A 24778-nucleotide genomic window follows, 5' to 3' on the forward strand; every position below is an offset into this window, starting at 1 on the left:
TCAATTTTCCTACATCCCCTTGAAAATTTATAATTTTTCTTTTTCTCTGTTATTAACCAATCTAATAGGGGTGTGTGTGTGGGGGGAGGGAACTTAGAGTTGGTTTAATTTGCATTTTTCTAGTCAATAGAGATTTAGAGCATTTTTTCATATGGTAATATATAGTTTTCATTACATTGTGTGAAACCTGACTGTTCACATCCTTTGACCATTTATCAATAGGGAAATGACTTGTATTCTCATAAATTTGACTCAATCTTCTAATATTTGAGAAATAAGCCCTTTATCAAATAACCTTGCTATATTTTTTTTCACTTTTATTATTACTAACTATGTATTTCCCTCCATCCTATTCCCCCTCCCTATTTATAAAACTCTACTTCTCTTCTTTCACCCTGTCCATCCTCAAAAGTATTTTACTTCTGACTATTGTTTTGACCAGTCTATCCTCCCTTCTGTCAGACCCTCTTCTTTTATACCCTTCACCTCCCACTTTCCTGTAGGATTTTTTATACCCAATTGATTATGTATGTTATTACTTCTTTCAGCTAATTCTGATGAGAGTAAGAGTGCACCACTCCCTCTTCCCAAAATTCCTCTTCAATATAAACATTCTTTTGTTACTCTTTTATATGAAACAACGTACCATATTCTACCTCTGTGTTCCTCCTTTTGGTGCATTTCTCTTTTTTACTCCTCAAATTTATATCTTTAAGTTATACCATCATATTCAACTCATATTTATGCCCTCTTTCTATTTATACTACATCTAACCACCCTAATAAGGAAAACGTTCTTACAAATATTATCTTCCATGGAGGAAGAAAACAGTAAGCAGTTCAGTCTTACTGAATACTTTGTGAATTCTTTTTTGTTTACCTTTTTTTTTTTATTCTCTTAAGTCTTGTATTTGAAGTCCATTCTTTTATTCAGGTTTGGTCTTTCTACCAGGAATATTTGAAAGTATGCTATTTCATTGAAGATCAATTTCCCCTAAAGGAGTATACTTAGTTTTGCTGGGAAGTGATTTTTGGTTGAAAATCTATACCCTTTATCCTATGGAATGTCATATTCCAGGCCCTCCAATCTTTTAATACAGGAACATCTGAAGCTTGTGTTGTTCTGACTGTGGCTCTATGATATTTTAATTATTTCTTTCTGGCTGCTTGCAATATTTTCCCTTGATCTGGGAGCTCTGGAATTTGCCTATAACATTCCTGGGAGTTCTAAGTTTGGGATCTCTTTCAGGATATAATCAGTGGATTCTTTCACTTTCCATTTTATCCCTGGATCTAGAATATTAGGACAGTTTTCTTTGATAATTTCTTGAATGATGATGTTGAAGTTCTCTCTCTCTCTCTCTCTCTCTCTCTCTCTCTCTCTCTGTCTGTCTCTCTGTCTGTCTCTCTGTCTGTCTCTGTCTGTCTCTCTGTCTTTCTCTCTCTCTCTGTCTCTCTCATCATGGCTTTCAGGTAGTACAATTATTTCTTGGACCTATTTTCCAAGTCAGTTGCTTTTTCCAATGAGATAGTTCACATTGCCTTCTATTTTTTCATAATTTGGGTTTTGTTTTATAGTTCCTTAATTTCTCACAATGCCATTAGCTTTCACTTGTTCAGTTCTAATTTTTAAGGAATTATTTTCTTCATGGAGCTTTTATACCTCCTTTTTTCATTTGGCCAATACTGATTTTTAAGGTATTGTTCTTTTCATTGGCTTTTTAGACCTCTTTCCATTTGGCCTAACCTATTTTTTAAGGTGTTATTTCTTTTAGTAATTTTGTGTGTGTGTGTCCTTTAACAAGCTATTGACTCTTTTACCATGACTTTCTTGCATCACTCTCATTTCTCTTCTCATTTTTTTCCTCTACCTCTCTCTCTCTCTCTCTTTTTGTTAAAGCAATTGGGGTTAAGTAACTTGCTCAAGGTTACATGGCCAGTTATTTTTGTGTGGGTGCCAAGTATCTGAGGCCAGAACCAATCCCGGGTCTCCCGACACTGGTGCCGGCGTTCTTACTCACTGTGCCACCTGGCCACCCCAAAATGCTGTAAGAGACTTTTTTTTTTCTTTTCTGGAGGGCAGTATTTGTGTTAAGTGTCTGAAGCTGGATTTGAACTCATGTCCTCCTGACTCCAGGGCCAGTGCTCTATTCACTGTGCCACTTAGCCGCCCCCTCTTCTACCACTCTTGATTTTCAAAATCCTTTTTTGAGCTTTTCCATGGCCTGAGACCAATTCATATTTTTCTTAGAAGCTTTGGATGTAGGAGCTTTAACTTTGGCATCTTCTTCTGGGTATGTGTTTTGATCTTCCTTGTCACCACAGTAATTTTCTATAGTCAGAATTTTTTCTGTTGCTTGCTCATTTTGCTAGCCTGTTCCCTGATTTTTAACACTGTGTTAAAGTAGAGCTCTGCTTCCAGGCTATAGGGTGCACTGTCCCAAGTTGCACGGGTTTCATGTGGCTGTTTTTAGAGATGTAAGTTTTCAGTTTTTCTAAGGTTGTGTAATCTAAGGAAAGGTGTGTTTATTACTCTCTTGGCCTGTACTGTGGCCTGTGAGCTACCACAAATATTATTTTTTGCCCAGGAACTGTGATGAAGATCTCCACTTCACTGTGGCCACAAGATCTGGTGTGCCAGTACTCTTCCTGGCCATGGGACTATCACCCAGGACTGTGACCCAGATCTGAATATGGGCAAAACAAGAGAGTCCTGCCTCTAGTTCTAGTACAGAAACCCTGTAATATCCTTCTGTTGGCTGTTAGACCTCTTACCATCTGTGGGATGAGAGCTCCAGAAGCAGCCACTGCTGTTGCTGATTCAGTGGCTCCAAGGCCTGCTTCTGTTTTTCTGGGGCCCAGTGGCTTGTGCTGTTAAATGAATGGGAATTTAAGAACTTCCCTGCCCCTATGCCCTTTGATAGGCTTAAGTGCACCTGGAGCCTGTGGCAGGATACTGGTTTTCAGGAATGCCCACACCTCAATACTTTGCAATTGGGAAGTGGGTCAAGAGGGTTGTGACATTCTGATAGCCAGGAGAAGGCTATATAAACCCTGATGTGAGATTTTGTTTTGTGGCTCACTTTGGGAAGTGTTGTGTGATTTGACCAGACGAGACTCTGGGCAGCTGTTGAGTCCTCCAGCTTTGAAAAACCCATATGTTGATGCTTCCCCCTCTGATAACTGACTAGTATGGATGTAATGGTCACAGTTGCAGGCCTGTCTGCTGAAATGTTTCTCTGTCTTCTTGTAACTCCTGCTTCTGACCTGTTATTATACTCTCAAGTTCAGGGTGCCAACTTTTTCCCCTGAACTACGTAAATGATATGTTTGATTGATTAAAGTAAGATAGTTAACCCATTTTGAGTTGCTTTCCTTTAGAAAAGCATATATAAGAACCTGTGTTGGCAGCCACCCTGGATATGCTAGGGTGCTTGGTGATACATGTACTTGACTATGCTTTACTCTCACCCAGAAGTGCCAAATCTTTCCTACTGACCTTCTGAGTTTTCTTTGGCTGGAAAATTATTTCACTCCATCCTTTTGTGGGTTTTGCCCCTCCAGGAATTGTTTTACGCATTATTTAAAGTTGTTTGAATGGGTTTGGGAGAGAGCTCAGGTGAGTCACTGCCTTTTTTTCTTCATCTTGGTTCCACCCCTGCTAATTCAGTTTTTTAAGGAATTTTGCTCTTCAATAGTTTTTTTTTTTTTGTGCTTCCTTTACCAAACTTTTGGCTTTTTTTTCTTAATTTTATTGTATAGCTTTCTTTTTTTCCCCAATTTCTCTTCTACCCCTCTTATTTGACTTTAAATATACCTTTTGAGCTTTTTCAAGAATTCTTTTTGGGCCTGAAGCAAATTCACATTTTTCTTTGAGGCTTTGGTGTACCTGTTTTGACTTTGCTGTCTTCATCTGAGTTATCATTTTGATCTTCGCTGTCACCACAGTAACTTTCTATTCTCAGATTGTTTGCTCATTTTTCTAGCCTATTTCTTGATTTTTAATTTGATGTCAAAGTTGGGGTCTACTCCTGGGGTGGAGGGGTACTTTCTTAGGCTTCTGTGTGGCTATTCTCAGAACTAGTTCTAATGGTCTGTAAGTTTTCAATTCTTCCAAGGTGGTATGATCTACTCTCCTGTCCTGTTCTCTGTAGTGTGACAGACCATAAGAGCTCTTTTCTGCCCTGAAACTGAGACCAGGGTTTTTTTCCCCTTCAGCTTCAAGTTCTGTTATGTGATCACTCTTCCTTACCCTGATATTAAAACCCAGAACTATGGCACTGGAGGAAGGAGGACCTGAATTCAAATCTGGCCTCAGATATTTAAAACTTATTAGCTGTGTGACCTTGAGCAAGTCACTTAACCTCAATTACCCTGCCCTTCCCCCTCCAAAATGCAAAAAACAAAACAAAACACAAACACAAACACACACAGAAAAACAACCCAGGACTGTGACTTGAATCCATATCTGGATTACATTGAGCCCCCTGGCTTTGAAAACCCAGATGTTGGTGCTTCCCTCTCTGGTAACTGACTAGGTCAGACAACCGGAAGCCTGTCTGCTGATCTGTTTTTCTGTCTGCTTGTAACTTGTTTGTATTCTCTGAAATTCAGGGTGCTGACCTTTTCCCCTGAACTAGGTAAATGCCATATGTTTGATTAAAGCAAGATTGTTAACCCATTTTGAGTTGCTTTCCTTTAGAAAAGCAGATCTAAGAACCTGTATTGACAGCCACCCTGGGTATGCTAGGGTGCTTGCTACCACACCTTTTTATACTTGTACTTTCTCACTGTTTATTGACATCAAAAGATAATGTCATGATTTGTGACCTTTGGTCAGTCAACATGCTGCCAGAGGAATATGACCTTTCGTATAGCCATGGAGCATAATCTTTGCAAGGAATGAACTCAGTAGGAGATCGGAAGATTAGGTTGCTCTAAAAAGCTGGACAATATCAGAATTTCTGAGCTCCTCGAGAGCAAAGACTGTCTTTTGTTTGTCTTTGCATCCCCAGAACTTAGTACAATGCCTAGCACAAAGTAAGCACTTAATAAATACTTATGGAATGACTGACTGAGTTGGAGAGGACCCTAGAAACCAACCAACTGGAACCCATTTCATATCAAAAATCTCCAGGCAAATACTCTACTCAACTAGGCTCTGCTTTAATCCAACGTCTTTTTTCTTGTTTCAAAATTCCTTTAGTAGAGTAATGATAGGATATCTCCTTTACCTAGAGCTATCTTTTAGGGAATGTGGGCAACTGGGGCTATTTAGGAAGATGGCCTTGTGGTATCTTACTTTTTTTTTTCTAGATTTCTTTTATCTTCCTAACATGTCTCTGGTGCTTCCCGTCCCTCTTGGAACAGAAAGAATCATTTAGATATTCAAAAGGGAGGACAATCCTGACACTGCACCTAGAGAATTGCTGAAGCTATAAAATTTACAGCTCCTAGATTGTTACCCTAGCAAGAATGTGCATGAAGAGACATCATAAAGGCCACTATTTCACATTCTGATTTCTTGAAGAAACAAAGCTTCTAAAAATAAAAATGAAATCTATTACATATGGGACTAAAAACCAAGACAACAAATAACAGACTGGGATAAACATAGCCCAAATGTGACCAAACTGCCAGAATTAGGGGGTCTATGTCATAGGATGGATCTGGAGAGAATCATGAGTGTATTTTGAGTGATTCTTCTACGTGTAGTTGCCATTATTCTCAGTAGATATGGAGCCTCTGAAAGGAAAGAAGACATTTGAACCATGGCTAGCACAAGGCATTGAAGTGATATTAGAGGGACATTTATCAGACACAGAAAAGTGAAGATGAATAGAAGGGAGTCTTAGCAGATGGGGATTTCATTTGTTGGGGACTGTAAAAATATATACTGCTTCTATTCTGGCTCATGATTGCTTGAGGGCAATGTATCATCACTTTGGGTGCATGGGGAGTGCTGAGGACCTGTATGTCAAGTTCTCAAATACAATAAAGAAAGAGGGTTAAAATGCTTCTAGTTATGTTAGGAGGGGACCTTAGAGTCCGCAAACCATATTAAGCTTACTGAAGTGCTTAAGGGGACCTTGGATGATGAAATGCTTTTGTGGCAGCTCTAGCTGACCCAAAACATGACCCATCTCCCAGTTCTTCTCAACTGATAAACATAATCAGGGAATAAGAGGACAGCAAGCACTTAAAGTGAACTGGTCTTGGAAACAAAAAGTAACTGTGCCACTCAGAAAAGGATAACAGAACACTAACTGTCTGCCATGGCAGGTCAGTAGGGATTTTATCTATGGTTTTGGTTCAGGCTATGGAAGGAGCCCTCGTGAACCACTCAAGGATGTTTCTTGACAGGGAAACTTCTCAGGAACATGTATACTTATAGAGCTGCCTCTGATCCCCAGAATCCTTAACACATTTGACTATATCTTGGGCTAGTGTATGTTTTGAATAGAAACTAATAGAAACACAGAAGGGGGAATGTTTGGCAATAAGTTAATAAAAAGAGATTCTGATCACCCCAAGACAAAGTTATAGTTTTAAGTCGTTTTTCTGCCCCTCCCCCAGCAAAAAACGAAACAAAACAAAACAAAAAAAAAACAACTTCCCCTCAACCAAATCATATCAAAGAACTCTGGGCCAATTCTTCAATATTATTTTCTGACCTTGATTCAGATAAGGGAGGGACCTGCTTTCCAATGGAATCTGGTTTCTAGTATAATAATGGAATAGAGTTTCTGTTACCATGTATTGCTATGTGTTAAACAGATTGTGGTTGCAGTTAGGAGCATTGTGAAAACTCCTAATAAATACTCTTGCTTGGTCAAGAATCATGTGTGGTTAGAAATCAATGTTGTTTTGATTGAACATTTACACATCCTGCTTCCTCAGCCACATCCTGCATGTTTTAACCTATGCCCTCCTTAATACTTTTCAGTCAAGCACATAAACAGCTTAAGGACCAGGCATATGTATGGATTTCTATGAGTATGGCTTGCTTAATTGCAGTCTATTTCAAATTACTAACTTCAGGGAGCTGAGCTGCTGTAAGTAAATCTCCTAATAAAGCTTAGACTGATCACCTTGGTTTGTGCACCTCTTTTCTCAGAATTCCTGCTGCCTCATGTACCACAATCACCAAACCAATCAGTTTTTGACATCACAATCCAATTCCAATTCAAAGCATTACAAAGAGTTGCAAAAAAGGAATATATACTATGAAATTCTCTAATGCAGTCTCTTTGATGAGGGAATGTTCCTATAATCATGTTACATACAAGGTAATCATAGCATAAAATACATATAGGATGGGAAAGATAATACATCAAATACCATCATAGCCGCTAGGAAGCACCTTGGATAGAGTGCTAATATAAGTTCAAATACAGATTCAGAGACTTCATAGTTACATGACCTTGTAGCAAGTCAGTTAACCTCTATTTGCCTCAGTTTCTTCTATAAAATGTAGATAATAGAATCAACTTCCCAGGGCTATTATGAAATAAAATGGGATGTTTGTAAGATGTTTTGAAAATCTTAAAGCACTACATAAATGTTAGTAACTATAATTATTTTTACCACTATATTGTCCTCAGTGAGCAGAATAAGCTAGACACAATGTCTCACAAGCAATCCATTGACAAGTGACAGTTATGCTGAGAATCTTTCAAATTTGAGGATCACAGAGTATCTCAGTAGGCTGTTGACTATGTGAGAAGAGATCAGCACCAAATGTCCAATCATTTCCTCACTTTTCTGGAAGGATGAGAAAGACCTGAGAAGAAATTTAGAAATTTAGCAGAGATTAATTTAAGGTTCTGTTTTTTTCTGATCACTCTTCCCTGTACAATGCATTTATTTAATAGAACTTTCTATAATTCAACTAGGAATGAAATAAAACTTACTGGCCTATTTGTTTAGTCATTTTTCAGCTGAGTCTGATTCTTCATGACCCTATTTGAGTTTTTCTTGTAAAAGATAGTGGAATGGTTTGCAATTTCTTTCCCCAACTTATTTTACAGGTGAGGAAACTAAAGCAAACAGGGTTAAATGACTTTCCCAGAATCACATAGCTAGTAAGTATATGAGCCCAGATTTGAACTCAGGAAAATAAGCCTTCCTGACTCCAGGCCTGCAGGCTATCCAATGCATCACCTAGTTACCCCTTTTATGGTCTATATAGTTTGCATAATCCATAGTCTTCCTTTTTTTTCTAAGAGAATTGAGACAACTTTTTATCATTCCTTAATCCTGTGACACCTTTCCTCTTCTATATAGGCTTTTAAAGCCCTTGGACAGAGGCTGAGTATCTTCCCTTTTTTTCAGAGTATTCCAGCACACTAACTGGTCTAGGACATTTTGAATGCAGCTATCAGAGGGGCTACCTGACTATCACCCCATGGTTGGGCCAGTCTTTGTGATGTCTCTGGAAACTTCCCTTTGCTATACCTAAAACCTACAGTTCTGACCAGATGTCACTAATCCCCAGCCTCCTTGGCCTTTTATAATGGATTTTTGGTTGTTGTGCAAAACAACTTCCTCAGGAGGCTTTACCTTCTGAGACACTCCCTCCCTCTTCAAATGTATTTAGACATTGCCCCTTCTGCCCATCATGGGCACTCCAAGACATTGGTGTTGTGTGGGGTCTCAGATTGCAATTCCCTTTCCTTGATTAAAGATCCTAGTTTTTGCTACTTTAATAGTCTTATTTAATTCAGATTGACAATTGGATGATTTTAACATATAGTTAGAAGAAATATTTTATTTTTAATTACTTCTGCCAAATTTTATTAGTGGGATCAGGGACCTTTTTCCTAATTAGGAGGTAATGGGACTGGCTAAAACCTGTCCCATGGGTATGAAAATTTATTTAAGGCACCAAACATTCCTCAGATAAGAAGAAAAAAAAAGGTAAAACTTCCCCAAATAAATAACTTACCACTCTTTGGATATCTTAATCAGATAATACACTTAATTGGCCCACTGTGAGCCTTCTAAATGTAGTTTAATCTGTAACCTGACTTAGTTTATCCATAGAGCTTGTCTAAGTAGGTTTGTTCCATTAGGGGATATATGAGATTATGTATGATTCCATTTATATTTGTTCAACTTTTATGACATTGATGGAAACAAGGGATTCTCTAAATGTATTTTAAAATTTTTATAAACTAAAATAATGTATGAGATTGCAATATGTAATTTACTCCTGTCTTTCTTATGCAATTTTCCCTATAAAAGTCTGTCAGAAAATCTTAATCTTTGTTCAGAGTGATTTCTTTAAAAAAATATATTTTCTTTTAGTTTACAACATTCAGTTCCACAAACTTTTGAGTTTCAAATTTTCTCCCACTCCTTCTCCTCCCCTCCCCCTTGGTGGCATGCAGTCAGATATAGGTCCTATGAATACCTTCTCACTAAACATTAGTCAAGTTGTAAAGAAGGATTATAACCAATGGAATGGACAAAGAGAAAGAAGGAACAAAAAAAATGAAAAAAGGGAAAGAGCGGGGTTAAGTAACTTGCTCAAGGTTACATGGCCAGTTATTTCTGGGTGTGGTGCTGACTATTTGAGCCCTGATTTGATCCAGGTCATACCAACACTGGAGCCCGTGCTCTTATTCGCTGTGCTACCTGGCTGCCCCAAGTAGTTTATTTCAATCTGCATTCAGATTTCTTAAATCTTTCTCTGGATTTAGACAGCCCTTTCCTTCATGAGTCCTTTGGAGCTGACTTAGAACCTTGCATTGCTGAGATGAGCCCAGTCTATCTAAGTCAGTCATCGTAGATACCATGTATCTGTAATTGTGTACAAAGTGCTCCTGGCTCTGCTCATCTCACTCACAATAAGTTTATATAAGTATCTCCAGATTATTATGAAGTCAGTCTGCTCCTCATTTCTTATAGGACAATAGTATTCCATTACATTCATACAGCACAACCTGTTTAGTCATTCCCCAATTGATAGGCATTCCTTTGATTTTCAATATTTTGTCACTTCAAAAAGAGCTTCTATAAATACTTTTGTTCACATGGGTCCTTTTCCCAATTGTGTGATTTCTTTGGGATACAGCTCTAGCAGTGGTATTGTATTGCTGGGTCAATGCGTATGCCCTGTTGTATAACCCTTTGTATATAGTTCAAAATTGCTCTCTAGAATAGTTGGATCAATTCACAACTCCACCAGAGTTATTTCTTTTTAATCCAGATCAAGCACAATAAAACATAGGTTTTTATCTTTATAATTTCTATACTATATTATATTTATTTTGGCAGCAATAACCTACCACAAGATGAAATTTTTCTCCCATGGCAACATCTTACTATTTCTCTGTTTAGCTAGGGTTTCAACTTATTATTAGTCATTTCCAGTTCAAAGATAATTTGCTTTGGAAAGAAAAAAAAAAACAAGCAAAGAACATCAGTCACAAACAGAAGTAGATTAACAGTTGAGTAGAGTCTTCCTTTCAGAGAACTTTTGCTTTCTGTCCTTTTTCTTCAGTGACTAAATCTTGGAGATTTTATTTCTGCAACCTGTCTCTCATCTGTCCACTAGAATCCCTTGAGGTTCTTTCATTTTTCATCTAGCCAATGAAATAGTCTCTTAATTTATCTCTCTATCCCCATATATTCCTTATGCAGTCCCTTCAAATCATACCTATTGAAAATTATCCTTCATATATGCTTTGTGAATGGAGAGGAGACCAATGTGTAAGATAATGTGAAGGTAGTATTGACATGATTTTTCTGTATTGTTTTGCTTTTTGGAGGGCATTTGGGGTTAAGTGATTTGCCCAAGGTCACATGGCTAGTTTTTTTATTTTTTATTGTGTGTTTGTGTGTTAAGTGTCTGAGACCAGATTTGAACTCAGGTCCTCCTGACTCCAGAGCCAGTGCTCTTTTCACTGCGCCACCTAGCCACCCCTTGATTTTTCTATTGTATGTTGGGGCTGGCGAAGAAAAAATAAGAGATCAGATTGCCTGAGTGTTTGAGAGGATGACATGAATAGAAACATTTGGAGCAGTGGAAGATTTAGAGAAGAAGTTGGGTTGCATTTTGAATCTGTTGAGTTTGAGATGCTAAAGGGATGCCAAAGTGGAAACATCCAGTGGAAAGGTGGCAATGTAGACCTGAGTTTTAGTGGAGAGATTGGTTGGCATGAATAGATTTGGGAGCTATATGCATCCCATTTAGTTAGTTGTTTTTATCCATTCTCATAGAGGACCAAAATGAAATCATTATTTTAGAGTCAAGTTACTGTGGATGATAAGACCAATAAGAACTCAGAATACACTACCACAGGTTGGGCACAAAAAGTCTATGTGAATGTTTGGGGTAGATTGTCTCATTCTATGCATCTTGCATTTCTTTTGAGCTACTTCATTTCTGCTATGCTTATAGCACCTTCTCTGATGAGGGCATGACATTCTGGGTGGATCTATGTCAGTGTCTCCCATGTTACACAATCAATTTTGAAGTTCTTAAAAGAGACCTTGAGAGTGTACTTGCATCACTTCATCTGACCTCCAAGTGAGCAGTAGCCCCATGCGAGTTCTTCATAACATAGTCTTTTAGGTAAGCTTAGGTCTTGCTTTCAAACAACTTGGCCAACTGTAATGGGAATGCAAATTTGGAAGATCTTCCCTGCCCCTAGGCTAAAGTGCACCTGAAGCCTGGGGTGGGAGGCTTGTTTTTCAGTAGATACTTTTTGATTGGCCAGTGAGTCAATAAGGTTGTTACATTTTCTGAGCCAGGAGAAGGCTATATAAGCCCTGATGTGAGGCTTTGTTTTGGGGGCTCACTTTGAGAAGTGTTCTGTGATTTGATATGGATTCTGGGAAGCCGTTGTCCTGAGTCCCCAAGCTTTGAAAAAACCCAGATGTTGAAACCCAGATGTTGACTGGGTATGGATGTAATGGTTGGACAGTTTGGAAATCTGTCTACGTGATCTGTTTCTGTCTTGATAATTCTGTCTGTATACTTTGAAGTTCGGGGTGCTGACCTTTTCCCCCTGAACAAGGTAAACAATATATGTCTGACTGATTAAAGTAAGCCTGTTAACCCATTTTGAGTTGCTTTCCTTTATCAAAGCAGATCCAAGAACCTCTGTTGGCAGCAAACCCTGAGGACGCTTGGGGTGCTTGCTGCTACACCAACCCATTGGAATTGTGCACCCTGCAGTAGAATTTGAACGCTTGGCAGTTTAATTCAAGAAAAGATGTCAATGTCTGGTATCTCATCCTGCCAGGTGATCTTCATAACCTTCCTAAAACAGTCCAAGTGCAAGCAATTCAGTTTCCTGGAATGGTACTGGTAAATTGTCAAGGTTTCACAGGTATACAAGGAGATCAGCACAATAGCTCTGTAGACCTTTTGTTTGGTAGGCAGTCTAATACTGCTCTCTCCCACAGTTTCCTTCAGAGCCTCCCTAACACTGAGCTCGATTTGGCAATACCTTCATCAATCTCATCATGAAAGGTGTACGACCCTAGAAAGTATACTGCCAAAGTAGGGCAATTTATCCATAAAATCAAAACTTCTCCATTTGCTATAACCAATGGTTACATGCATGGGTGGTGTGTTGCTAGCTGATGATGGAACAACTGTTTTTCCCTGGTGTCAATTGTTAGGCCACAATCAGCACAAGCAGCAGAGAATCAATCCTCATTTTGTTGCATCTCAGCTTTAGGTGCTGCATTTATCATTAAATCAAAAGAATAGATGAGATTATTTAGATAAAGAAAAAAAATGACCCAGGAGAAAGCATTGGTGGACCAGTACTTAGAGAGAAGGAACATATATGATCATCTTGCAAAGGAGAATGAGAAGGACTAGACACACAGGCAGGAGGAGAACCAAGATAAATTATGACAGAAAAACAAGAAACCTTCCATTGTTCTACAGCTTCTAAATCTTTCTGTTTCTGTTTCTGATACAGAGACCACAAATCTTGACTTTCTTTTCCCTTAAGAGTCCTGGGAGCATGTCTCCTACCCAGGGAAGCAGCCTCATTTAGAAACAAACAAAGCAACCTAATGGCTTCCAATTAGCTTTTTAATAGCATAGGTGGGATTAGTCAAACCACCTAAGGCTGTCAATGAATTCTGCTTTTACAGACTCTGCTTAAACTGGGGACAGTGCTTTTAGCAGCCCTCAGGCATGTATGCCCTCAGGCAGGCACCATTTTCCCTAGCTTGCCAGATGTGAGATGGAGAAGGAGGAAAGATTCCTGTACTAGCTATGTTATGTTGAATTAACACTGCTTTAAAGATTTCTATTAATACTGCAGCTTAAGATCACTTTCAACTGACTGATTTCATTAATGTGTCACTAGAATGTGCTTCTAGTCTTATATATATGCATCATGGCTCCAGCAATGACTTTTCTACCCTGGGAAAAAAGTAAACAACCTAGAAATTCTGACTTAAAATATGATAATTCACAAATAGAAGCCTCCTTTCATCCATTAAAAGACAGAGAGTCTGAAGAGAGTTCTCCTTCACTTCTCATCTCCCCTAACTCATCACACTTCACTAGGATAACTCAGTTAAGCCACATTCTCCAGAAATATTTGGGGATGGTTTTAAAGGGCCCTACCAGCCCAGGCATTAGCATTTTACTACCCACAGAATGAGGTGAGAGATAGTTGATGTAGGTGGGACAGCTCAATGTCTTTACTGCAGGAGGAATGGATAGCATCAAGTCTGTGGTACTGCTTTAGGTCATACCTCCACACAATCCTTAAATTTGCTTTGTTAATCTCCCTATAATTTGAACCATTTTTTCTGTGGTAGGAAGAGTAGCCTAATCTCTGCTCTGATGAAAGCTAGTATAGTTATCTATTTCCCTCCTTTAAAAGTTGAGTTCTTCCTCCAGACTTGGTTGGCTCAGGGGATAAGCATTACTTCCTGGTTGCCAGAATACAAAACTGCCATGAGAAGCTCCAGGAACATTCTGATGTATTCCCAGTTGGTCTTAATGGGTCTCTGACATAGTAGCTTTGTTGAACTGAATCAGCAAAAAGTGACTTCAATGCATACCCTTGCTGAATATCCAGTTTTGGCTAAGCAATTGTCTTTGACTACTGAATGACCTACAAGCATCTCATTTTGTTCCATTATCAATCTAAAATACCAAGAAATGGACTCATGTCAAGCAGATCTTAGAACCATTGGGGATATCTTGAAGAATTGGAGTTTAACAAACTCTTTAAAGTGAGGGATGTGTGGTGAAGACGAAGATCTGCCAAGAATGGCCTTCCTGATCCAGGTAGTGGTTTTGGTGAGGTATCTATCACTTTTGGGAAATTAGAGAGTAAACTACCTGTGGCCTATCAAAAAAAAAAAAAAAAAAACTTGTGACTATTCTCTGAGTCCATAGGAACATGTACTTTCAAGATAATTGTAGTAAATTGTGTTTTAGTCACTACAACAGTTGTTCTGGGCCTTCCTTGTAATTTAAGCATCTTTCAAATTCTACTAGGAAATTTCTTCCAGAATTCATTTTAGCTACAGAGCAGCCTGGAGGGATCAATTTTTTTAGGCATCAAAAAATAGATTTTTACCTTTACAAGTAAAGGTCAAATTCAGAAGAACTAGCTGTGCTTCAACTTTGCTAGGAGAGTTGTATTATATATGCATTTGCAATGCCCATTTCTTTGTACTTACTATGTAATGGTCAGTTCCTGGCTCAGTGGATAGATCACTGCTCCTGAATTCAGGAAGACCTGAGTTCAAATATGACCTCAGACAATTTTCTCTATTTCAGTTTCTTCAACTGTAAAGGGGGCGGAGGGGGGGGGAGAAGAGAGGATACTTACCTCTCAGGGTTTTTGTGAGTTTCATGCAAAATATTTTGAAAAGTTCCTGCTGACACCTGATGGAAAATGCCAGCCATATCCATAGAAATGTGTTGAGCACAACTCCACCCTTCCCTCTCCCAACTGATCCATGATCAGGAATTTCAGCACAACTCCCCCATTCCCCCCTCCCCCCAATTAATCTGTGAGCAGGAATTTCAGCCTAGGGTAAAATCCCTGCCCTGTCCCCTGCCCCCTGCCACCCACCTGATACTCCCCATCTCCACCCATTCTAGGTTCCCTGTCCCTCAGCCTAGGGAAAAGCTTCACAAATATACACTGACCTAGCACTGATTGCAGTTTCAGCTTACATAACCTGACTATTGGAATCTCTTTAAAAATTGGTACATTGTCCATGCCAACTCACTGTCCGATCTGGGTATGGTGCATGGCACATTGTAGGTACTTTAAAATGCTTATTTCATCCTCTACTTTGTATTGCCAAGAGTTATCATCATCCCTGGTAGACCTCCAGAAAAGAGTGTCTTCCCTGCTTTCAGGGAATTTAATTTTGAATGGACGGGGTAGAGGGTAAGGGTAAGAAGAGGATAAACAAGGGAAAAATAGCAAGGAGAGAAATACACGTATAGTTATCATCACTATGAATGTGAATAGCATGAACTCACCTATAAAAGGGAAGCATATAGGAAAGTGGATTACAAAACAGAATTCTACAATACATTATTTACAAGAAACATGTATGAAGCAGAGAGACACACAGAATAAAGGTAAGGGCTTGGAGCAGAATTTATTATGCTTCAGCTAAAGCAAAGAATGCAGTGATAGCAATCAGAATCTCAGAAAAAGCACAAGTGAAAACAGACCTAATTAAAAGAGATAAAGTGGGGCAGCTAAGTGGCATGGTGAATAGAGCACTGGCCCTGGAGTCAGGAGGACCTGAATTCAAGTCCGGCCTCAGACACTTAGCACTTACTAGCTGTTTGACATTGGGCAAGTCACTTAACCCCTATTGCCTTGCCTTCCCTCCTCCAAAAAAAGAAGAATGAAAAAGAGATAAGGAAGAGGAAACTATATCTTGCTGAAAGATACCAAACTAAAAAACAAAAACAATGCCAAATTCTTCCCAGGATCCCAGAGACAGTTTTTGAAATGTAAATACGTCAACAACTTGCCACTTAGCATATCGATTTAGTTATCTGAAGACAGAGAGGGGTGCTACATAAATTAGAATGTACTTGTGCTACCTTCTTGCTGTATATCACATTAATAACATCTATCTATAGTCCTATAAAGGAAAGAGTAGTTTAGAAATACTATCAAGGCTATAACTTTCCCTGGGCTTGTTACACATACACATCATGCTTAAAATCCCAAGTCACTTAAAGAGCTCATAGATTGTAATATGGGATTCAAAAGGGACAAACACCTAAAACTTACTTTCTCAGAAGACTTGATCAAAAAATAGCCATCTGAACAAATCATAAATATAATTAATGGGAAAACACAGAGAGAATCCCTTGACCATTACAACCCTAATGTAATTAGACTCAATTTAAGTTAGAGTCAGGATGCTAGTTTGAATATTCTACCTGAGTGTAGCCTTCCCTAAAGCAAACTCCAAAAAAAAAAAAATTATCTGAGCCATCAAGCCTGCTTCTTGTTATCCCTGCATCTTAGCTGCCCTATCTTCCTTATTGAGCTAACATTAATGGCGGACTGAGACTATCCTTTTCCAGGTCACTCAAAATTAACAGGGATTCTTGAGAACATATAATCCCCATGAATCCTTTTACTGTATGTGTGTTTGGTGTGGTTAGAATTTCTCTTTTAGGCATATTCGTTATATAAGTATATTTTCTAGCAGAGTACGATACTAATTTTTGTATTAAAATTTCTCCAATGATAACAATGAATATTCTAATTCAATATTATAGATTGAATATCAAGAGATCTAGAAGGCCTTTATTACAATGCCCTATAGCTTATTTGTAGGAAGAAATTGCCAAGAAGTACAACCTGCTCTCTAGATTTCACCTATGTCCAACTGAGATTGGTGAACATTTCACGTTATCTTTCCTGGTCTCGGTATAGCGATGGGACTTCTGTGGCATCCCCCTGATAGAGCACATTCACATAACCTCCCTTCAGAAGACTTTGTTGTAGGCCAGTCTGAGTTGTAAGAGTTATTAAAGAGGAACTAGCAGGAAGGTAACAATGACAAAACATTGGAGAGATCTTTAATTATTTTAAAAAAGAAACATTTTTATTAATCGATCATAGTAAAGCTGACACATTTGAATTATGACAGCCCAATCTTTGATATATTGCTTGAAGAAATAGATATAACACTGAAGAAAAACAGCAATGACAACAGCATTAATAGGGATGGGACTGTTTCCCATGGAAACTATAGACAAAAGAGAACAGTCCTTCCCGGTAGAGACAAAATTTGGGGGGCATTAAAGGGCAGATTATGGAGATACCTTCAAGAAAAAAAATTGAAAAAAATCTTAAGTAATTTATTGATATATAGATCATTCTGGAGAGAAACAGAGACAGAGAGAGACAGAAACAGAGAGAGATATTTTATTAGATCTGTGATTTCATTTGTTTATGCAACTCAATAAAACAAACAAAAAAAAACCCTAGCAATTCAAATTAGCACATGTTTTATAACTTATAGTCTTAGAGAGTTATATGTAAGGACACTGAGGTTAAGTGATTTATCCAAGGTCTCAGAGCCAGCTGGTATCATATGAAGGACTGGAACCTAGGTCTTTCTGACTCTGAAGGTCAGGTCTCTAATATCAGAAGCACTGCTTCTAATATTAGATGATATTACTGCTAGAAAAGAAAAAAACAAACAAAAAAACAACATAGAGATATTAATAACAAAGACCCTTAAGCCTATACTCTCACCTCTATAAATTTTTAATGGGAATGAACTATGCATATATGCTTGATGAAATATGAGAAGGGAACCAGCAGTTTTCTTTTGTTTTCTGGGGTTTTTTGCAAATAATATTATCCGGAAGACCACATCTTTGTAATCACATGCACAGTGAACTGAAAAGTACAGAAAATATTACTTCACACTGTACTCATTGCTTGTTGACTATTTTAAAAATATATTTTTATTTAGAAGAACAAATATGATACCTTATAAGCTCTTCTTCAACTCTTCTTATGTTTACATTGAAATCATTTGACAGACATCAAAGCAGCTAATGTCTAATTAGAGAATTATACATTTAGAGCTGAAGGGACTTTAGAGGCAATCAAGCCCAACCTCCTCATTTTTTAAGAGATAAGAAAATGATCCTCTATTGATATCATGTGAAGCATAAAGTAGGAAGACATATGCTATCCATAGTTGCTTTTCTTTTTTATTGGGAACTTCCAAATCAGACTCCAAAGATAGAAGTATTTCTTACATATGATGATGTATTGCATATGCTTCTCTTGATCAGTGATATGCCAATTCCATCAAATACATAGACTCTTCAATGAAAATCATGGCCACTCTAGGGCTATCTGGCTAATAATTTGCAGGAAAAATAATCAGGAATAAGAATTACTTTTTTTTCATTCTCTGATGAGAAGAAAACTAACTAAGTATATATATATATATATATATATATATATATATATATTTCTGGAAGAGAATGACCTTGGTCTATAATTGAAAAGGAGGAAGATAATAGATTAGTTTACATTTGGGAAATGGTGGAAAACTTTCATTGACTCTAAGATTTTTTTTCTGTGAAACAAAAAACCCTCGGTGTTGTGTGAATATACCTATTGGATTTCTATATGGCTGCAAATTACATAATATTACCTGCTCCAAAGAATCAAAATTGTGAAATTGCAGGTAACTGAAAGGGCAAAAAAGAGATGTATTATGGGTGCCAATAGACTGGAATATATGGCCATTGTATATATACCCAACAATGACTTTCAAATAAGAAGTTGTTAAAAAGATTTCATATAAAAGATGTATGATTAGAAAAGTATGTTTGTTGCTTTTCTGGTAAAGAATAACAGATAGAAAGGCCACATAACAAACTAGTACCCCTATAATATTAAAAGTCTCCAAGGTGGGTGGCTAGGTGGTACAGTGAATAGAACACCAGCCCTGGTGTCAGGAGGACCTGAGTTCAAATCTGGCCTGAGACACTTGACATAAAAACTAGCCGTGTGACCTTGGGAAAGTCACTTAACACCAATTGACATCTAAAAAGCAAAAAAAAAAAGTCTCCAAGGAAGTTACTTTGTTCACTAGTTATACTCCTGAGAATTTATGGAAGCATATTGACAATAATTGCGCATGGATAGTTTGCATCTGTACCTTGGTTAGTATCTTCATGAAGGAAATAATAATAACAATGACACATTAATTGATATATTAGTATTATTAATTATTGTTTTATTAATTATATTAAATACAATAATGACATTATTAGTTATATGTTATTACATAATCAACATAATACACTGATGATGAGGATACTAGTTATATAGCACTTTGAAGTAAGCAAAGTGCTTTGAATAAACTACCTCATTTAAGCCTCATAATAACCCTGGGAGGTAGGTGCTATTATTATCTCCATTTTACAGATGGAGAAACAGAGACAGGCAGAGATTTTGTGACTTGCCCAGGATACACATCTGATAAGTATTCAAATGTCAATCTTATCTCTGGTCTTTTTTACTCCTGATCCAGGGCTCTATCAACTGTGCCCCCTAACCACATCAAATCGAATCCAATGAAGTATTATGATCTTCATACACATAGATACAGTCATATATAATATTATGATTAAGCAAGTAAATTTGGTTATGGCATTTATCAAGGAATCATTTATGTTCATATATATATTACCTATATAAACTATTGCCAATATCACAACATCTCTGGGTTTAGAACAATAGTTCTCCATACTAGCGAATCTAGGGAACAATCATTCATAATTTTGGTGGAAAATCCAGGCAACCATGGAAGTATGTAAACAGTCCTATTAAAAAATGCTGACTAATGAACTTTGTGTTCCCTGATACTTGCAGCCAGGGTTTGCTTTATGTTACTTGGAGCATATAGATATCAATATTCTGTGATTGAGGATGTGATACAGTTCCCCCAAATAAAAGATTTTCTTCTAATGTATAATCTTTTATAAGTTCAGCTGAGAAGAAATACCATTTCAATGGGGTGGGGTTGGGGGGGAACATAGCTTAGCTTAAATTCCCCTAATTTTGCAAAAAGTAGGGAGCATTTACATTAAGGAGCATGTATACCATATATTTTAATTTTAAGAAAATGTAAGCTCTCAAAGAAGTCGTTATTTCATTTTTCATAGAATTTGAGCGTGAAAAGGGACATTATCCATATCTGTTATAACATACCCAACAAAGGGGCCTTCAGCCTCACCTTGAGGGGAGAAACCCTTTCCAGGGAGAGGAATACCTCTCCCTGCAATCTTGCTTATAGTAAATACTTAATAAATGATTATTGAATTAGAATTCAAAACAATGCAGGATTGCTTTATGTCTCAATCAACCTCATTGACCACTATTCCAACAATCAAATTTCATTCCTTGGGTGCTAGAATCTTCTTATTCCTGTCTCAGGCTGCCGCCTTCTCCCTCAACCCCAATCAGATTTTTTTTTTTAATGTAATCTCTATAAGGGCAGACTTGCACTTTTGTATTTACGTCCTTTCCAAAGACAAGCACAGTGTATGTCAAATAGTAGGCACTCAATAAATTGTTATTGTTTGATTGGCTGTCAAATCAATGAATAGTTCAGTGGGGTTTAGCAGGATTGGGCCAGAGGGAGGGACCTGGAATATTTCACCTAGTCACAATTTTGCCATGGTATGGTCCTATCTTTAGCTATACTAAGAAAAAAGAGGAAATTTATAACATGGTCGTATAGCCTCACAAATGTCTGTAACTGGTGATGTCATTTACTCTTGTGCCTCAGCAAACTAGTGTAGCAAGCACATTTTCAACCCTCCCAGAGCCAGAGTAGCTATATTTGCCTTTCAGGTTTCTTAGGCATCTTGAGGATAATTTTTGGGGGGTGAGGAGGGGTCAGTTGATGGTGGAAGGTGTAACCTCTACTGCCAAGGACTTAAGACTTCTATGTGTGACCCTCTGGTTATTTCCCCACATAGCCAGAGATTTAACCACTATTTAAAACTATCAATTAGCTTTTACAAAGGGATACTTACTTTAAAGTTCTAGCAACATAAAAGTTCAAGCATTTTTCCCCAACCTGTCAGGGATACACAACTCAGGTCCTGCATAATTTTCTTATCTCTAAGTTCACATGCAGATGCATCATGACATCCTTTTCTCATCTACCACTGCACTGAAGTTCCAAAATTCACTCTCAAAGATCACCTCTTGCTTTTCAAGGAAGGAATCAATGCTCTTCTAGATGCAAAACCCGTCTGAGATACTGGGATGCCAATATATACTACTGACATTTCCAAACTCATAAAATCATAGATTCTATTCTCTTAGCCTAGAGCCTAAAAAAATCTAAAAGAATAAAGACAGTAGCCAAGAATATAGTCCCTCTCATAGAACCATATGTCCTCAGAGGAAAGAAACTCCAAGTATTCTCTCCTGATCATATTTTCTATGACTGTATGTAATGAGTGAAGGATTCAACAAGATTCCTCAAGGAGCCAGGATAAAGAAAATGAGGCCTAGACTACCCCAAAACAAATTCAGCTTTTCTGAAAATTCTTTGAGAACTATTTTTACTGTCAATTGAAATGGTTCTTCCTACAGAGCTACTTAAAAGCCAGGAAGCAGTCACAGAATGTATACACGTGCTCAGGGGTTCACTGAAGAAAACTCAAACCAGCTCTCAGGAGCTGTATAAATTTTGGTGTGAACATTTACACCTTAAATATTGGCGAAGAATGCTACAAGTCAAGGTTTGATTCATTGTTTTGTTGATTTTCTGGATAGTAAAAAGTGATGGAGAAAATGCTACTAATTAAAATAAAAATTAAAATTGTGTAGTGCATACAACTTCTCCTGGAAAGCTAGTTGATAAACATTATCGGAACAAGCCTTCTTAAGTATCACTGTCTAGAAAAGAAAATACCATAAATTTGCTTCCATTTTGTACTATCCCAATTCTTATGGAAGAACGTCATTTACCTAAGGAAGTTGATTCAACCCAACAACCTGATGCACTCTGCACGTGTGCTGAGCCCCCATTAATTCTGTGACTAAGTAATTCATCATCTGGTCACAGTCCCTTGCTTCTTATTCTTATGCTGCAAATGGATATATAAAATATTTCCTTTTCATAGCGTCTTAAATAGCATCGATAATATTATCTTTAAATATAATAATTTTATTATTTTGATGAATTTATGTCAGTGTAGTCTTTTAAGAGGTAATGAATTTTGGGAACTGGCCTTGACCTTTGATGATTCTTCATAGTTGACCTAAGAAAGTAATTGCAAAATAACCAATATATTTTGAAGGCCAATCGATAATAGTAAGGACCAAATTTCTTTTAGCTGACTATGAGTTGAACCTAGAAAAGTTTTCAAATTAAATGAATACCCTCATACTGCTTTAATCACTCTGTGCAAAACAAACAAAAATGAAATGATAACAAAACCTGCAAGGAATTTGCCATGTAGTTATTCTTCCTATATGTCTTATCATTATATATATATATACATATATATATATATATACACACACACACACATGTTGTTTATTCCCTTTTCCTCTCTGACAGAATAAGTTTCTTTAGGACAGATATTGTTCATTTCTGTCTTTAAATATGTATTATTTAGGACAGTGCTTGACACATAGTTGGAATTTACTGAATGCTTATTGATTCATTTTGAAGTTCAATTAAATGAACCTGAAGAGAACAGTTCAAAGTATAACATTTTGTGACTTCTTTGGTCTTAATTCAAATGACCACAAATTTAGAGCTGTAAGAGACTTTTAGAGTATATCGATTCAAAATTTATCATTTTATAGATGAAGAAACTGAGGCCATGTGATATCACATGACATGTTTGAAGTTTCATATATGACAGAACAAAATTAAAATAGAGGTTCTCTGTTTTTCTATCTGTTGTGTTTTCCAGTGTCCCGTGGAACCTTAATAATAATAAATGCTGACTATAGTTAAAACGATTCCTGTTATTTGTTTCTTTTCTTAGTTCGTCATTGTTGAAATTACCAACTCTAAAGCAATATAGTTTTCCCATTCACCAAACTATGTTTCCTCTGTAGCACTAGTTAGTATCTTTTTTGAAATGTCCTATTGTCCTGACAAAGTTCCTGAGCTGCATTGTTTTTCAAGATGCAAAACATCTTGAAACATCAGTTACACTGATAAACAGATATGGATATTAAATATTAATGACTTTTTCACAAATAGAAGGTGACTGGAGAAGTGGTGATGGATTTGGAATGAAAACACTCATGTAATCACAGTGAAGCTTAATTAGAACATTCTAGCCTTTAAAACCATTGTGATAATGATTGCTTTTTAAAGAAGATTATTTTATTCTGAACTTAAATTTTTTTTGTTTAAAAAAGCATTTCCATAACATAGTAGAAGAGGGGGGGAAATGCAAATCTATCATGTACTGCTTGCTATTCCTTTTAAATATATATAATAAACATTTTCTTTATCCCCCCAAGAGATAGAAACCATTAGACACAAATATTGTGTGTGTATGTATGTATGTGTGTATGTGTATGTAAAACCATTCTATATAAACTTCTATTTATCATTTCTTTCCCTGAATATAGGTAGTGTCTTCCTCCATATAGCCTTTCTGGGGGGATTAATAATAGTCAAGATGACTTAGTCACTCAAAGTTGTTCTTAAAACAATATTCTTGTTACTGTACACAATGTTCTCTTGATTCTGCTTATTTCATTCTTCAATATTTTGTACAAGTCTATCCATGTTTTTTTCTGAGATCATTGAGCTCATCATTTCTTATTTTTCCTTTTAAATTTATTTTTTTTTAGTTTACAACATTCAGTTTCACAAGTTTTTGAGTTCCAAAGTTTCTCCCCCTCCTTTTCCTTCCCCCTGACCCCCAGGATAGCGTGTAATCTAGTAGAGGTTCTATATATACCTTCACATTAAACAAAGAGCTCATCATTTCTTATAGTACAATAGTATTCCATCTCAATCATACAATGTAACTTGTTCAGCCATTCCTCAAATGACATTAATTTTTTTTTTAATAAGCAATTGGGGTTAAGTAACTTGCTCAAAGTTACACGGCCAGTTATTTCTGGGTGTGGTGCTGAGTGTCTGAGCCCGGGATTTGATCTCCAGGTCATCCAGACACTGGAGCCGGTGCTTTTACTCGCTGAGCCACCTGGCCACCCCTAATTTTTTTTTTCTTATAAGATTACATTATATGCAATTACATTTAACAGCAAAATGATTCCTAGGAAAATTGAAGTTGTAGGCCCTTAAGTTGCAAATGGTAGCACATAATGACAAAGTAGAATGGGTACCCTAAGAGTGATGTGAATTCATGAGGGTATGGGCCAAGAGAACGGAGAAATCAGAGGCCTGCCACAGGTATTCAGTAGGAAAATTATCATCTATCCTTTAGTGACAATTAGGAAGATTAATTTAAATACTATTAAGAAAGAAGCCTGCCCTCTAGTGGTGGTTATCAAACCTCAATTTATGCTTTTATTTCTCTTACAACAAACCTTATAACCAAATCTTATCAAATATGAAACTCAAAATGGATCACAATACTTCTGATATGGTCTCACCAAGGCAGTATACTTGTCAACGATCACATTATTATTTTGGATACTGTAGTTATATTAAGAAAGTCTAAGAACTCAATTTATTTTTGCTTCTGTTTTGTCATCACAACATTTATCTATATTTAACTTCCATCAATTTTTTAAAAACATAAT

Source organism: Petaurus breviceps, unplaced genomic scaffold (assembly GCF_028583685.1).
Source record: "Petaurus breviceps papuanus isolate PSGF00001 unplaced genomic scaffold, PetGlider_PUasm1.0 186, whole genome shotgun sequence".
Taxonomy (NCBI): Eukaryota; Metazoa; Chordata; class Mammalia; order Diprotodontia; family Petauridae; genus Petaurus; species Petaurus breviceps.